The sequence below is a fragment of the Notolabrus celidotus genome, chromosome 4 (genome assembly GCF_009762535.1).
Source record: "Notolabrus celidotus isolate fNotCel1 chromosome 4, fNotCel1.pri, whole genome shotgun sequence".
Classification (NCBI taxonomy): domain Eukaryota; kingdom Metazoa; phylum Chordata; class Actinopteri; order Labriformes; family Labridae; genus Notolabrus; species Notolabrus celidotus.
In genome coordinates this window covers 21,146,868-21,163,906 of record NC_048275.1, presented here as the reverse complement: position 1 = coordinate 21,163,906, position 17,039 = coordinate 21,146,868, and the positions used below count along the sequence as shown (strand labels likewise).

Here is a 17,039-nt window from a genome sequence, read left to right as displayed (position 1 = left end):
GAAATAATTCTTGGGGATACTGAGAATTTTTTTTTTTTATTTAACCTCAGTTTCTTTTCTACCCAGACATTTGGTTTTCTGTGTATACATTTAGCTATATAGAAGTGCATTTAATTATCTGACTGAAGCAATATAATGAAGACTTGTGCCATATGAATCACTGATACTGTGAGGAGACTGATTACGCTTCTGTCAGCAGGGGACAAGAAAATGTTCTGAGCCATCCCCAGGTCTTTTGCTTTAAAAAGAAGAGAAGATATGGATCACAGGAGAAGGGGGAAGGGTATTTAAGGGGTCACATCAAACACACCCACACACACATAACACACACAGTCGTCCCAATGCACCAATCGCTCTCACTGATGAAAGGTGTGTCTCTGCTCATGGGTCATTTGTTGCGGGCATCTCCACGGACGGCTCATTGGAGAGTGCAAGGACCCCTTCATCTTTCACTATGACAGGTCTCGGACACTGGGCCCCAGTGACAGACGACCGATAATTCACTGGAGGGGGGAGAGTAGCTAATGGCCTTGACTCTAGGCCTTGGTAATGATCACTTCCAAATCTCCAGCGTGACACGCTGATTTCAGACCTACAACAGAGGCCGGCTGTTGTCACAGTGTGTGGATCAGACATAGAGGCAGAGTGCGACCTCCCACACTCCTCCCATGCTGGCCTATACACCAAATCAAAAATTGAGGTATAAAGCACTTTTGTTATAAGTAGTTATAAATCAGTCTATCTTTTGTTTCTCTTACCAATCATCTGAAAGAGGCACAGCATTGATTTACCAGAGCTCCTTCATACCACCATTACCATACCTTGTAGAAGTAGCAGATTTACTAGCATACACCTGTGTAGCCATTAGCATATTGATTTTAAAATAAGGTGAGGTCAAGGTGCATTTTTCAGATAGCAAGATTCACCAACACGGGTTGGTTTGCAGTACACATATTTGTAGTTCCTGCTTTGGCGCACTCCAGAAAGTGTTTGTGTAATCTCTGCAGAATACTAAATTTTAAGACATTCTGCGGTTTTGACACGAAATCTCCAAAAGCACTACTTGTGTTTTTTCTTACAACTCAGTTCAGTTGGTTTTTCTGTCAGTGAAGTTTGAGTTTCTACAGATTCGTCCAACTGGTCTCATTAGCCACGCTTATTGATGATGTTGTATTTTACACTGGAAAAGCTGGAGAACAAGTTTAAAGATAACTACATGATGCGTAAGTGTGACAGTTTTACATTTATGTAGGATTGAGTTTATCGCTACTTCCAAGTGAGTATAAAATAGTTGCCATTTAGTACTCAGAAAACTACAAAAAGGGAGAGACTGGTAACATTTGTCACACATCCTTGATGTATTCATACTGTAGATGGTGTGGATAAGTAATATACCACCCAAGAAAAGCAGCACTATTGATATGGCATTCCCAAGCTGCAGGTGTGGAGCAGAGTATGATACAAGATGCAAGTTAAACTTAACAATCTATTCTTTTTCTCCATTCATACCACTTGTCCTGTCATTCTGAACTACGATAATCATCCAACATCATCTTTATGAAAGTGTTTAGGAGCGACTCAGTGTTAAAATAAAATTGAACAAGATGTACCTGTCCTCACGAATCCATCTACTGTATATGCTGTCCACGGCTTAAAAGATCTAACAGCTCCCTTCAGTTGACTGAACTGTGAAAGTTTGATGTTCCCTGTCTTTATGTGTAACTGTATCCCTCGGAGCGGTGAGGGCCTTCCAGCAGCTTCTCATCACTCTGTGGAGAAGAAGAAGAAGCTAACTATGATTACTAATAGCGCCATTGATTTTCACTAAGTGGCATACGCTCGCTCCAATTCTCCACGCTCAACTACAACATGTTAGAGATATTAAAACCCTGTGTTTTTCTCTTAAAAGTGCATATTTCACATTCAGTGTGAGGGATCAGGATGTATTAGGGTGTTGGTGATTGCAATAAGAATGAGTGCCGACATGAAAGTGAGGGCTTCCTGTGCCAGACAGCGTGGATTTGGTCTCTCACTATTTAACTACAGAGGCGAGTTCAGATGAAATAATATCATGTTGACCTCTTGGAAAACTGAGCAGTTAAGTACTTTTGTCTCTCCAAAGCCCACTGAGACTCACCTCGAGGTATCAACCCACACATGTTCAATCTCCAGAAATAATCATTCAATACTAATCACAGAATAACACAGGCACAGGGTGTAATTATAGTTTTTTTTCCTTTTCTACCACTGTAAAACCTTTTTCTCACACTAACCTTTCATATGCCAAACACTTCATTCAGAGAAGAAATTAGATGAAAGGAGTTATGAGGGAAAAATGAATAAAGACGGGAAAAGGAGGGGTTACAGGGGCCATGCAAACTGAACTCTTGCTTATGAATATGCATATTCATATTTGGATCGAAAGACAATGGTATCTCTGAAGTTTGCTGGCCCCTCTGAGTGTATTCACTCCTGTTTGATACAAAGACACAAATTTTCCGCTGAGGCCTAGTCAGAGAAGTCGTGGAGGGAAGCTCCAGCACCCCTGAGCGTCCCTGAATCAGACAGACAGGAAGTGGTCCTGCGAGAACCCCCGTCCCCACGGCGATTCCCATGAATTCCCACAATTCCACTGGCTCGTTGGTTGGTTACGTATTCAGCGATGCGCCACCGTGCTCCCCTTGAACACAGCCATAAAGAGACAAGAAGGGGGCGAGGAGGGAGGTGGAGAAAGACCGAAAAAAATTATATTTCATTCAGCGTCACAACATGACCCAGATAACTGTAGATTGCCCTTTTTAGCCCGGACAAAATTGCCTTTGTGTCCGAAGTTACAAGAGCGAAGGAGAAACAAAAAGCGAAATGAAAGGGGGTGCTTCAAAGGTTAATCCGTTACAAGCAAGATCAGAGCGTCCCTTCTTTAAGGAACAGAAGAAATCTATCTCTTTTCAGTTTCCCTTCTTTCTCTTTTATGTCTGGCCATAAAGAGAAGGTTTTATTTACACTCGAATGGCTGAGGCTCACAGAACATGCATGCGAATGAGAGGGAACCACAGGGGACCAATATATCTTTACAAACATATATGCACACAGACAGACAGAGAGAGAGCGAGCGAGATGAAGAGGGGAAATAGAAGAGAAAAGGGAACAATTCAGGGACAGAGATAAAGAGGAACAAGAAAGTAAGCAGGAAGGAAGGGGGAAAGATGCAGAGATGGAAAATAGGAGAGTTGAAGGAACGCTTTGACAGAAAGAGAAAAAGACAGAGGGAAAGAGACAGACTGGAAGAGAAGCGGTCTGGTGCTTTAATCACAAAATCAGAGCTGGAGGAGCGAGGCAGGCATGCAGTCATCATAACGGATCCCATCTGAGAATGCTATTACAGGCCTGGCTCTGGTTGCAGCTAACGCTACTTGGCTTATAGGAGCAGCACTGAGGCTTTCTACTTCAGCCATGACCTGCCTTAAGTACCTGCTAAAAAAATTGTGCCTGCTTAATATGTGAACACTCATCAATTCCCAGGCTGTGAATGTGTGGTACTGCAAATAAAACTGCTACCTGAAAACAGCAGGAGTAAAACTTTGCCCTTTTCTCACTTTAGCTGAACACTTACATTTCCATTAAAAAGAATTACACTAATAGAACAACAAAAATCAGAGAAAGGGTATTTCTGTAAGCCCCTCGTCCATTTGGAGGGCTGCTTTGCTCTGGATTAATTTCTTCATGAAATACAATAGTTTGTTTCATTTATGCATCTTTAAACCGTGGTAAACCCTTTCAAATTGTACTGGCTATTATTGTTGATAAAGTCTGTCAATTACTACATATTTGTTATCACAAAACAATTAACAGAATTGCAACTACTTGGTATAAGAATCTGACATGCAAAAATGCTATGATGCAACAGTCAATCCCCCAAACATGCAAAAGAAAGTAACATAGTTGAGTTGGAATCATTCTGCACCAATTGCCTTCACATTAGAAAAAGAGCATCCCCATCACATATTCACAGTATAGGTCTGTTGAGCATACGCCAAGTTACCTGCAGGAACGGGGCTTGGAAAGATGGATGGGGGAGAAGGAAGGTTGTAAGAAGAGAGAGGGGAGGAAGGAGAGATGCTAGAGGGGAGCAGGAGTCTGGAGTTAAATATTAATCCGTGGTGATTCATCTGCTGTGGAAGCCTCCAGGCTCCTTCTGCACACCGCCAGCTGTTGGCCCCTGTCTCTCGGCCCTGGACCTGGATGTGAAAGGCTGGGCTGCTGCCCAGAGTGCCCAGGCTTGAGCTTCCCTGGCTGGGGGAAAGGGAGCACAGGCCAGGGCAGGTGGTGGTCCTGGCCGGGATGACAGTGTGTGCGTGTGCGTGTGCGTGTGTGTGTGTGTGTGTGTGTGTGTGTGTGTGTGTGTGTGTGTGTGTGTGTGTGTGTGTGTGTGCGCTTTGGGGTTTTCCACACACTATAACCACAACTCTAAGGGTCTAACAGTGAGCGCTGGAGTCAACACACGAAGTCACACCTATGGAGGGCAATGAGGCTTGAAAGATGGAGGAGTGGATGGAGGCAGGAAAGCTGGGGAGATGGGAGGGCAAAAACTGTATTTGCACAGAAATGTATACACTAAAAATTAATAGCATTTACAGATCAGTTTCTTTTGGAATGAAGAGCAGCTCATTAGGACAGACAAGAAGTCGCCATGATGCCTCTGCAACACTTGATGTAATCTAAACCAATACAACTAAATTCTGGGGGACAACTTTTTCTCATCACTACAACTTTATTACAAATAACCAGTCACCTCATTTTCTCCTCAGTTGTTGTCATTTACATCCAGATATGAATCCCCGTAACACAAGAGACTTTTTCACAACATCAGAGGTGACACTGTATCGTTAATCTTAATTGATTAATGATACTGTGTCACTTTTGAAGCAGAAAGCTTTGCCTTCTAACAAGGGCTAAGATCGGGTCTTCTTCAAATGCTGTCTGACCAGGCCTTGAACTACAGTTTTTTTTCAGACACTCTATACAATATATTCAACAACCAGCACTTTAAAAAGACTGTACTGCCTTGAGGTATGAAACCCAGGAGCAGTAAAACTGAACCATGATTTGTAAGAAATGCGGTACAGAGCCGTGGAACACTCACTACAGTTACAGCTGTGTTGGCAATATTTACCCTCCTTCTAGTTCACTTTTCATGCCTTTGAACCTTGTGACTTATATTGGGATTATTTGAGCAACCACCATAAAATCTGACAAATTATGACATAGCAATAAAAAGAAAAGTGTGGAAACACTGTAGAGAGCTTATCTTCAATATAAAGCCAAACTAATAAACAGAGTATGACTGTTTTATTGATACTATTAATATCAATAAAACACTAACCTCATCAATATTAGTGCAGCATATATATTTGAAACTTGACTTTCTTATTCATGCTCATCTTGTTGGAAAATGTGACCTGGCGTGTAAGAGAGAAGAGGCCATACGGTCACACACAGCTGCTGTTTTGGCTATCACTCAAAAGCTAATGTAGCTCGGTGATTCCGACACACCCAGAAAGCCAAACTCGGCACTGGGAGGAGGAAAAACGAGGGTATGAGGAACAAGCCAGTAAAGCAGAACCCAAAGTCCAACGAACACAAAAGTGTCATAATAAACTGTCAACTGAACTGACACTAGTATAAAGTAGAAATATTGTGGACATGATGGCAGTGTCTTGTGAAGGTTTTGCCAACAGAAAGCATTTTCTCCACAGTTAATGCTAACATTAAAGCTCCTGTGAGGAACTTTTAGTCCGCATTAAATGTGGCGTCCTGTGTGGACAAAGCTTTACCTTTTATCTCAATATTAAGATAAACTTTATTGTCCCCGGGGGGGAATTTATCGTGGACATAAGTGCAGTGCTGCTAACAAATACTTTCATTCAACATACCAACATACAATAACATGCTCACTGTCAAGATAGGAAACCACGTCACTGAGGCATGATCTAATTTCTGATTTTGTCCTATACATGTGTAAGTAGTGTTTTTTCAGAACATCTCATTCTGCTTTCCTTTAACAGTCCAATACATCACTCACTGTGAATATCTGCTTCAGGAAAATATTAAAAAAGGCTGTTTGTATTTTTTTTTCTATCTAGCTCTTATCCTGAAGAAGTAGTTGAATTATAAACAACTGTTCTGAAATAAATAATTTTGTCCCTGATGGTCTCGTTTGCTTTTGTCATTCATATTGGGGCATAATTTCAGCCTGTTTTGAAACCAGCTATACACTCCTCACAGGAGCTTTAAGGTTGTCTACTATTTTTTATGAATGTCCTTGTTCCACAAACTATGAACCTTTACTGTGAGTTATCACTATGGTAAAACATTAAAGGGCTGATATTTTTTTTAAACCTTTTTCTGTAGAGTTCTGAAAGTCAAGTGTAAAATTTGAGTGCAGGGGAGTTAAGGTTCTCTACAGCAGCAATGTGTCCACTGCAAAATTTACATTACTTATCTCACATTATTCTTCTTTTCCAGGTCTTATTTATCTTACTATCAAAGAACAGTGTATGAATACTATGACTTTATGTCCTCAAAAGAGATGCCCATCAGAGTATTACAGTACCTTTAATCCAGCACTGTGTGACATAGGAGGGAAACAATAAGGTGAGCTATTAATAGAAAAAGGTCATGAAATCCAAATCTTTTTCCCACAGAACAACAAGAGACAGCTAAGTGCTGTGCTGTTCAGAGTCCGTGAAAATTATTACCTCTCAGGCTCACAGTAAAACACCGGAAAAGGAAAGACTACCTGGATGGTGAAGATACTTGCAGGGTCAACTGTAACTACAAAGAAAAGAGAAACAAAAAAGAGGTGCTTCCTCACCGTTTCACAGAAGGCGTCCCCTGAGCTCACTGAGCCTTGCCTCCAACTACGCTGTTGACTTGTTTCACTGTTTGCTGTAAACCTGAGAAGAAAGAGGAGGGATGTGTTTCTCACTAAATAAAAGAGAAATCTTCCTATATCGCTACAGGAGCCAACAGAACACCATAAAGACACAAGGAGTCTTCAGCTTTATGTTTTTCTTCCTGTAGTTGTTCCTTCCTCTTATAAAGACTTTTACTCTGGGACTCTGCATCTCAGTGAGGTAAAAATAACATTACAAAACACTTTAAACTGCCAACTTGAAAGTGAAACTCTAAGGAGTATGAGTCAACATTTATAACCTCTATTCACAGATCAGACCTGCATTTTTCAAATGAACTCACACATTTGAAATGTGGTTAGTGAGACTTTTGGAATAATTGTGGCATGTCTTCTGCACAGTCTAACCTATAGAACTTCACGCTCTGAATTCAATGAATTTTGATATTTCTTCAGCTGAAACTCATGGGAAAAAGTTCTGTCTATACATTTTTGTTCTTGCAGTTAACTTTGCAACGGTTTGTTAGCACTCACAGAGCTTCTCACTGAGACCAGGGAACGCAGCTGAGCCCATTAACACCCTCCATCCCTCCCTGTCCATGTTTGACATCACACGGCTCTTTTCTGAATACATTACATCTTTAAAATCACTCGTTCACAATGTGTGTCCATGTAAGATGCCCACCCACTCCTACAGTACCATTCACAGGGGAAAGGACACTGAGGTGGACGGTTACTACAGCATCTACGGGAAAGAGAGAAAAAAATTTGAGAGGAAAAGAAAGAGAAAACGCTGGGTCATGAATTATAGAGCAGATCACTTTCGTCTGGGTCCAGGGAGAGAAGGAGCGACCACGAGAGAAGGAGATTCACCCCTAATTCTTCCATGGCCTGTCTGGTACGTGGGAAGCCACTGGGGAGAGCGATTTATGGCCAATTGAAGCGGCAGCAACATCCCTCGGAAGGCAACGAGTGGAGCCATAGCAACGATCCTAGCGGGGCATATTAATCCCCTGCTTTATGTAGTGCTAAGTGTACAATAGTAATCAGGATTGGAGTAGGCCCCACTGATCATTAAGGGAAAAGGCTATATAAAGAATTCATAATGGGATTAGCCCACGGCGAATGGAGAAAGAGAGAGAGACAAGAGGGTGTGTGGGGAGGCGTCTGGAGGATGGGGACAGGTAGAAAGGGCGGAGGGAAGCGGGTGGCATGATGCTGGAATTAAATCGCCCATCAAATTGCAGGGAGGAATTTAATTTACAGGTTAATGTTGTATTGTGTGACTAATCACAGCCAACAGTTTCCATGAACCATGAGACAATTGGGGGAAATCAGGGGCTGCTGCACCAAATTGGAAATGCTGTGTGTTGTTGTTCCTGGTGGAAATACACTGTACAAACAGTGTGTGAGTTTTAGTGATCACATGGGCTCTCATTGATAGAAGCCATTTGAATAATCTGATTACTTCATTCACTGTGAGAAATTAAGTGGGAGGATGTTTTGCAGTGTGGAACTGCAGGAGTATTTTCTCACTATTTTCCTGAAGTAACAAAGTTCATTTAAGCTTTATAAAGTTTTGTCTTTCCAAATGTTTGATGAATGATTTATTTACACTTCTTAAGCCTTCTCATTTCAAATCTTTGAGTGGTTTGTCTTCACTTTCCATGTGATCATGTCTTTTTTAAATTGTTCTTGTTATCTACTTTGTAAAATGTCTCAATTAAAGTGAAACATACAGTATATACATTGAATGTTGATTAAGTAAGACTGTTATACATTGATACACCTTAACATTTGACCACCTGCCTATTATTATGTAGCCCCCCCCCCATCATCAAGTCAAGACAGACCCATTCTGTTCTAATGAGACATGGACTCCAATAGTGGCCCTTTTCCACTACACAGTTCCAGCCCTACTCGACTCGACTCGGCTCTACTCGACTCGACTCGACTCGGTTTGGGTTTCTTTTCCACCAGCCCGAGTACCGAGTACTGCGCGAACTGCTGAGCGAAACTGCATTCACGTCATTTTGAACGCAACACAAACACAACAATCAGAAACAATGGAGGACATGGAGGCCACTAGACCCAAAAAAGTCTGGACCTCGCCAAAGGACCACAGAGAAACTTTGCGTGCAGACATTGTACAGTACTGATGTTGTTTTTTAAAAATGGCGGGATTGATTGCTGTGTTGGGTGTCGCACTCATGACGCTTCGCTGACAACATTCTCTGACGAATCAGTGGCCGGCAGTCCGTCGACGTCACCTTTTAGTATCGGCTCAGCTCGCTTGAAACAAGAGCAGAGCAGGTACGAAAAACTGGTATCTGACACGAGGTACCTCGCCCTGGAAACGCAACACAAACCGGTAGAGTAGGCTAAGACGGGCCGGTGGAAAAGGGCCATAGTCCTCTGAAAGTGTGCTGCGGTATCTGACACCAAGGCGTTTGTGAGGATGCACCGATCTAATCTTGGCTAACTAGAAAGGCTCAGCGGTGATGAAGTATTTCACACTTGTTACGCTCCTTAGCACTTGCAATACGTGCAAGACTAATGTTTGGGTAATATTCAGTGAGTTCAACCAAACAAAACCTGATGCTTAAACAAAGCAGTTAACAATGTCATCTGCACTGCAAAGTTGTGGAGAAACTTCACAGTGATGGTTTCAAGAAAGTCTGCAAACACTTATCGACATCGCAGGGTTGTTCAGCACATCTTACAGATGATCAGAAAGGGACTGAAATCTTAGGAATTTTGGGGCCGAGCATCAGAACTACTGCGCCACTTTTCTTTTTGGGACCACTGTTGGAAGGTAATGACCAATGCAGACCAGGAAACCCCAACATTAGCAGCAGTTTTGGAAATGCTCAGACATGTTGTCAAGCCATCACAGTGTGGCCCTTGTCAAAGTGGCTGTCAATCCTTTTCCTCATTTATCATCCTGCTTCCAACAGATAAAGTCCTCACCTCTCAGTCGTCATGATGTTGTTGTCTTATTATATCATGAAGTTATGAGCTGCTTTTTCAATGTGTGTCATATTTTTTACACTGACTGCATTTGGTTCCTCTTAAAGTCAAGTTACACTAAATAAATAAAAAGTTTTGATTTCCTTAAACACAATATTTTCAACAGCTTATTGCAACATTTCCACTCATTCTTCAACACTGTGCCACTATACGTCAACCCCTCGCCAGAAAACATCCTGACTTTTAAAAAAACGTTTTCTCATTCATATTTGGTCTTATCCCGTGGCATACATTGCAAACCACATGACATCAGATGCACATAGATACTTACCAAACTGTGGAGGTAGTCCGGCACGTTCATCAGGAAGGGCACCCTTGGGCAGACCAATAACATGCTGAAGAGGTCGACATATTCTGGCCAGAGTGGGAATGCCTCAGGATCCCCCAGGAGCAGCCAAACATGACTGTGAGAGGCTGCAAAAAAGGCCAGGTAAGCATCTTCAAATCTGAAAGGATTGATGAATAGATGTATGGGTGGACAAACTTTTTAATAAGGGATGAGAGGACTGCAAGATTATAAACTCTAAGGTTCTATACAGTAAAGATAGGCAATCCTGAATCTAAATAGTCTGTCTTTGGACTAATGTTGAATTGGCTTCAGAGGACAACAGCTGTTTTACTTCATCCAGTACATTCATTCTGTATACATTCAAGCTCATTTAAATTGTATATGGTAGTCGATAGACTATATTACCTGAGGAAGGTATGATTCAACAAATGTTTTTTGACAAAGATTCAGAGGTCATTATCACGCATAAAGCCAAAGAGAAATTAAGACCACAGCGTCATGCCATCATGTGTTCTGCTATCAAATATAGTTTTCAACAAGCATTTATCCTGTTTCCCTGAAAATTCCCAAGTGGTTTTGTCTCATACATTCGAATTCAATTGCAAAGTTGTCCACTACATTGGTAAGTGAACCTTTCCTTGTGACGACAGTTTTTTCTTTTGGAGGGGGATGGGGTGGGGGGTGGGCCTCATTTCACTCTATGCTCAACAATTAGACTAACAACCTAAACAGTCATGTCAATGTCCTCAAATCAACATCAAGATTTTTACAAATAATACTGTGTTCGCTGACAGACGCAACCGGTCATAGAGTTTAATATAGAAGACACAGTGTTACTGGATCTACCTATTAGGTATACATTGTCAAAAGATTACAGACATCCTGCAGCCAATCAGCATGGAGTATACACCTGAGCATGGTATGAAAACATTTATGCTATGATATCATGCTGGAACATTTTCATCTTACCCGGTAACATAATAAAGTTCAAATACTTCAGTTTCTTCACTACTTTAGGCGTGGCTCAGTTCAATTAAAACTTTAAGGGGACAGTCCTACACAAAAAGTACTTGACTCAATCAGCATCCCCACAGTAAGTTCAGCAGAAGCTTTTCCAGTACTAATTCTATCTCCAGCCTTGGCTCAGCTTGCTTTGGGTAGCTCCTTCATCACTGCGGCAGACCGAGGGGAGGACTTTATTACAGCCACAGCTCGTTAGCTTGAGTGGTCTTAATGAAGCAGCGTGGCGATCAGACAGAAATCATGCTGCTGAGGCCCTGCGTCATTAACACCGGCCTTTAATTACGTTGATATATGGTCTCTATACCACAGAAATCCACCGGGTCCTACAAGACTTCACTCTGTCTTACAAAGAAGTGCATTTCCTCAGTGTAGGTAAGTTTCTGAGACACACTCAGGGGGTAAAAAGCAGTTTTTGGTTTGAAAGAGCAGACAGAAAGTATGCTGTTGATAATTTAATCTAAAAATGTCTCAACACTTTTTAGAAAATATTTTTTTTAAAACAAAAACCTTCATGCATTCATCATTTGTTCAGGATTTCCTTCTTGTCCTGGTAGAAAACTCTTCGGAAACAACATTTGGGCCATCATTAGACTTAAAAAAAAACTCCACTGAAAGTGTGGACACTGCTTTCAATCCCAGCATGCCTCTGTGCACAGCAGGTGGGAGGGAGAATCTCAGGACAGACGGGGAATCCAGGCCAAGTCTAGGCAAGACTGAAAAAGCAACTTAACTGGGTGACAACAGACTTGAAAAAGGTACTGTTGTGTTTCATTACTATTCATGAGTGTAGTTCCAAATGTATTATCCTACTGAGTAGGAAGGGAGAAAGTCTTCCAAAGGCCATTGAGGAGATTTGGAATGAGTGAAACATCACACTTTATAGTCGAATAGCGACAGATAATGACACATTTTCAACTTGGAGTATCAAATAGGGAAAAAAAAGAATAATTTATAGTTAAAGTTGCCTAACAGAGAAAGTATACTGAACATATACCTTGAATACTTTATACAAATAAATCTTGAATGGTCTTTGTGGGGTTGACCTCTGGCTCTCATCTCTCTGTTAGTGGTTAGTTTATCAGGCATATGTATGCCATGAATTTATTTATAGCCACTGATCTCTCTTAGAAATTTTGCACAAATATACATGGCAATGTGCAAAGAAAGGCAGGCAAGAAGAAGACAGCAAGCCATGAAATTTTGATGCAAACAATCCTGGTTTTAAGAAACTTTAAATTCAAATTTGATTATTTCTGATGGAAAAAATGCATGACATACATTTGTTAGAGCTTATTGACTTAGTAATTAAGATGACATTTAAAAGCTGTTGGGGTTTTTTTGTTGACAAGAAAACTCCAGTGTGTACCTTTTAATTAATGACAGATTTGAAATACTTTATCAAGAGTTCTGCTTGGCCCCTACCAACAATAACACACAATATGTAGGGGATATTAGGGGGGAATTTGAAATGCTGAGGCTGTGTGTGGTCCCTGGAAGTTTCATACTCAGATCCAAGTGAAGCAGCAGCAGCACATCTGCAGGCGTAGAACATTTCTCTCTGCCTGCCCCGGCCACTGTGTGAAACATATTCCACTTCTCTTTCATTGGCCTCAGAGTTATGATAGCTATATTATGTCATGCTTCCCTACCTCCTTCATTATTCAAAATGAAGAGAAATCCAGTTATAATGCGAGGGCAGAAGTTCTTATGAGATTTGGAAAGCTCAGCACTAGACATCTCCACTCTGTGTTAATTGGTTTTGCTTTTGAAAGGCCATCATTTTCTTTCGGGCCCATTAACCATAATGCTCCAGAGTCCAGGATTAGTTTGCACTCAGTAAGACTGCTGTGTTGTCGTTAAATTCAATTTAACAGGGCACCCACCAGTGCTAATTACTGCTAACCCCGCTTACTGCTCCGTGTTAGTATGGTCAGTGTAAAACTGTGCTGGATCCCTGTTTCTTTCACTCTTGGCCTGCTGGTTGACACAAAGTTTGGGTGTTGGTTTGGGGTTTACCAGGTGAAGCAGGTCTTAATTTGTCCATTAACATCCTTGATGTAAAATTAACATATTTTTTAAGCGGCTGCGGTCTGAAGACTCATGTAAGGAATAACACAGTCTGTGTTCGTATTAAAGTTATTCAGATCAGTTTTTTGAGCACCCCGCCCCCCCCTAAAACAAACCTGAAACCCCTGTCCTTGAAATCCTTATGCTACGTCTATGATATTCCTTGCACTTGTGAACTTTAGCACTTTAAAATAAAGGAGAGGTTTTTAAACCCTATAAACAGCTATCTGCATGTGAGTGCTTCTAATATATTATTTATCACTTGTGTGAATAATGCCTGCTTCAGCCCCGAAAATCTCTCTTTGGGGCTCCATTTTCAGCAGACAATAGCCTAAAAGTTCTGGGAGTGATATCTATATATTGTGACCTAGATTAGCTGGGTTAACATAAATCTTAATTTTATAATGTAACCTGAGTTAAATATAGGTAATGCATTGGTGAAGTGCTTTGAGGAGTTGTATGTGGTACAGCAAATAGTCTTTGATAAAACTGCACATTTAAAACTTCATGTCACTGCTGTAAATATCAGTCAATAATATGTTGTTTAAACATATTAATGGCTGATCTTACATACAATAAATCTTTGCTGTATCAATTCCACATTATGGCTTGAGCTCATACTAAGTATACCCAACATGATATACACCTATCAGTGTAAATGACAGAGTACTGTTTTAGTCAAGGCATTCTTTCAGTTTCAGTTAGCTCTTAGAGAATATGACCTCTAATATTAACTCTCCAACCCATTTGGCCAGCTGGATAAGCATAAGAAACTTTTGCACAGGATGCAGGTAGAAATTCATTATTCAGCCACAGAAGCGGGCAGGGGAGGGCCGTTCCAATGGCTTTTACCTAACTACCCCCCTAAAAGCCTCCCTTGAAAAATACCTGCATTACAGAGCCATGCTGGGAGAAAGTGTATTCACTATAGAAGCACTCCCAGTACCTGAATAACAGATGAAATATTGAACACAGACTGTGGGGTTTCAAGTTTATTATTTAGGCCTAGATGGTCTAATTGCCTTAATGCAATGGAGTTTTCAAGCAAGGTGGAGACGGCTACTTTCCAGACCTTAAATGCGGGATTGTGAAGGGACCACTTTACAGCGCACTCACATTTTCCGTGAGGATGGAGTGAGATCGCTACTGTACATTCAGGTAGAGACATTAATTACTTTTAATTTGTAAGGAGGGTTTTACAGACTCTTTAAATTTTCAGACCGAGGGCTCTTTACCTGAGGCTCAAGATGGTGGGGAGGGAGATCTAATCTAATGTAGAAGTTTTAATGCAGAGAACGATCAGGCTGCCTTTATTATTAATAGGTTAAGCATGGCTGCCATCAAAACCAAATAGACCCAGAGGAACTTTTGAGTGTATCATTAGACTGAACGAAGGCAAAATATTTAATAGGCACTCTCCATTATTTTTCTTTAATTTAACAGTCCAGTGAAATGTATTATTGTTTGTTTATTTAAAAAAATGACTTCTAGTTCAACATCCTATTTTATTGAAACTGGATAAACTCTTTAATTTATATTACTTATCGATTCACTGGCAAGCCTGCGAGGCTTGCCCTGTGTCTTGTTTTGGCAAAGTCATATTTCCGGAGTCTGCACCATTGAAATAAAGTTATAATTACCGCAATGGAGAACTCTGGGATTCTGATACTGTTAAGTATAATATTAGTTTAAAATACTTATAAGATTTGATTGATTGATTGATTGATTGATTGATTGATTGATTGATTGATTGATTGATTGATTGATTGATTGATTGATTGATTGATTGAGAACCAATATATCTTCTAAGATGCTTCATAGAGATTACAACACTGATTCCCTCAAAGAAATAGGCTTTCACATACCTATTGCTGCACAGCAGAATATTAAACGCTCAACTTAACTTCTACAGCTGCTTTTACAGCAGATTACTCACCGACTGTGAGTCTGTTTGCACTAAGAGGACTTGGCAGAAAGAGGAGGTGACCGAACACAGTGAAACAGAGACAGAAAGACCCTTGAATAACCTCTAACAGTCCTGTCTCCACCTCCCTGTGTATTGTGTTTGACATTTTGGAGTAATGATGGAATTGTTCTCCCCTTTCCTAGCAGGAGTCACCCTTCCTCCCCCCTCCAGCAGCCTGTCCCACCATGCTGAGAGCCACACAATCGCTCTGCAATCAGGGCCTGTGAAATCCCAGGATGCTGGGGCCCAATGAAATCCAATAGAACGGCTTTTATCCCCTGAAGATACAGTACAAATCATCATTGGTTTTATCTCAGCTGGGGATGTCGATTTATCTAAATGAGCTTAGTCCCTCTTGCTGCCTGTCAGAGTTATTTCTCCGACACCCGCCCCACCCTGTTGCCCGCCCTTCTTCTCATCTTTTTCCTCTCTCCTCCCATCCTCAGCTTTCCTCTTCCTCTTTCCACCCGGATTCGCTGAGTTTAGATCCTCTCCATGTCACCGTCCTTTCTTCTCCGCAGAGGAGGGGGCAACAGAGGACGGGGCAAGTAATGGGATTGGTACCCTGCACTGGGCACCAGTTTTGTTCGGAGCCTGCCTTACTGGCCCGAAGACCGTGTGTGTGTGAGTGTGTGTGTGTGTGTGTGTGTGTGTGTGTGTGTGTGTGTGTGTGTGTGTGTGTGTGTGTGTGTTGTGTGTTTGTGTGTGTAGACAGCATGCATTTGTGTGGGGTTGTGTGTGTTTTATTATGAGTCCTTTTAGTGTGCACTGGAATGTACTTAATCTGCCTGCCATCATAATGCAAATGAAGCTCCCTGGTCCCAGCGGGGAGATTGTGTGTGTGTGTGCGGGAGTGTGTGTGTAGCTGGACCTGGTCCTGAGCCATTGTAATAGTGTGACAGAAGCCTTTGCCCACTCTTTGATGCCCCCTCAAGAGTTTTCCAGCATTCTCGGTCAAGGGCTGGCTGTTCCGCAACACACACACACACCACACACACACACACACAGACACACACACACACACACACACACACACACACACACACACACACACACACACACACACACACACACACACACACACACACACACACACAGGCCCATGGGAGCAGACTGAAATATGACACCAAGTAGATGAAATAAGGAAATGACAGCAAAACTGTGTTACCCTGTATGTTTCACCAATGCACTAAATGTATTAAAAAGGCAAATTTCTACTCGAGGCAAAATCATACTAATGCATAAAAGCTAAAGTTGGAGTAATAATCACAAACTTTTATATGGAGAAAATTTAATTTTTACCTTTCAGGCATAATGTAATCTATTTACTGATCCTTAATAAAATGTATTTATCTCTATAAACAGAGTTCAGTTGACAATCTGTTCTGAATAAAAAATATCCACTTGAGCAACAAATCTGCTCAACACTGTAGCACAAAAGCCCCTCAGTGTTTAGATTTCCAGATAACCTGAAATAAATCAGAAACAATCAATCTGACCTCTGTTCAATAAGAAGATAGGGACATTCAGAGGAAACCAGTTTCCCAGTTGTTTTTACAGTAAGAAAATACTCTGAAAACAGTCAAAATTCAGATCAATCTATTTAACATTTCTACAAAATCACAGCCTGCAAGTAATTGCGATGTCAAACTGGTTTGCAGAGTGTTGATAACACCAGCAGAGCTAGTATAATCAGCCTTAAGTCCTCCTGGTAGGTTAATGCCCACATGTCTGTGCTGGTTTGAGTTAAA

At 41.2% G+C, this 17,039-nt stretch overlaps 1 long non-coding RNA gene across 2 annotated transcripts in view; it reads right to left on the bottom strand.

The window, feature by feature from the left end:
- Positions 1 to 3,671: 3,671 nt before the first annotated feature.
- LOC117811914 overlaps positions 3,672 to 17,039 on the bottom strand; it is a 52,462-nt gene continuing 39,094 nt past the window's right edge. For both annotated transcript variants that reach the window (XR_004631084.1, XR_004631083.1), the window contains 3 exons: positions 10,215 to 10,357; positions 6,875 to 6,956; positions 3,672 to 4,566 (listed from right to left, as the gene is read on the bottom strand). This is a non-coding gene — a long non-coding RNA (uncharacterized LOC117811914). The remainder of the gene's footprint in view (positions 4,567 to 6,874; positions 6,957 to 10,214; positions 10,358 to 17,039) is intronic.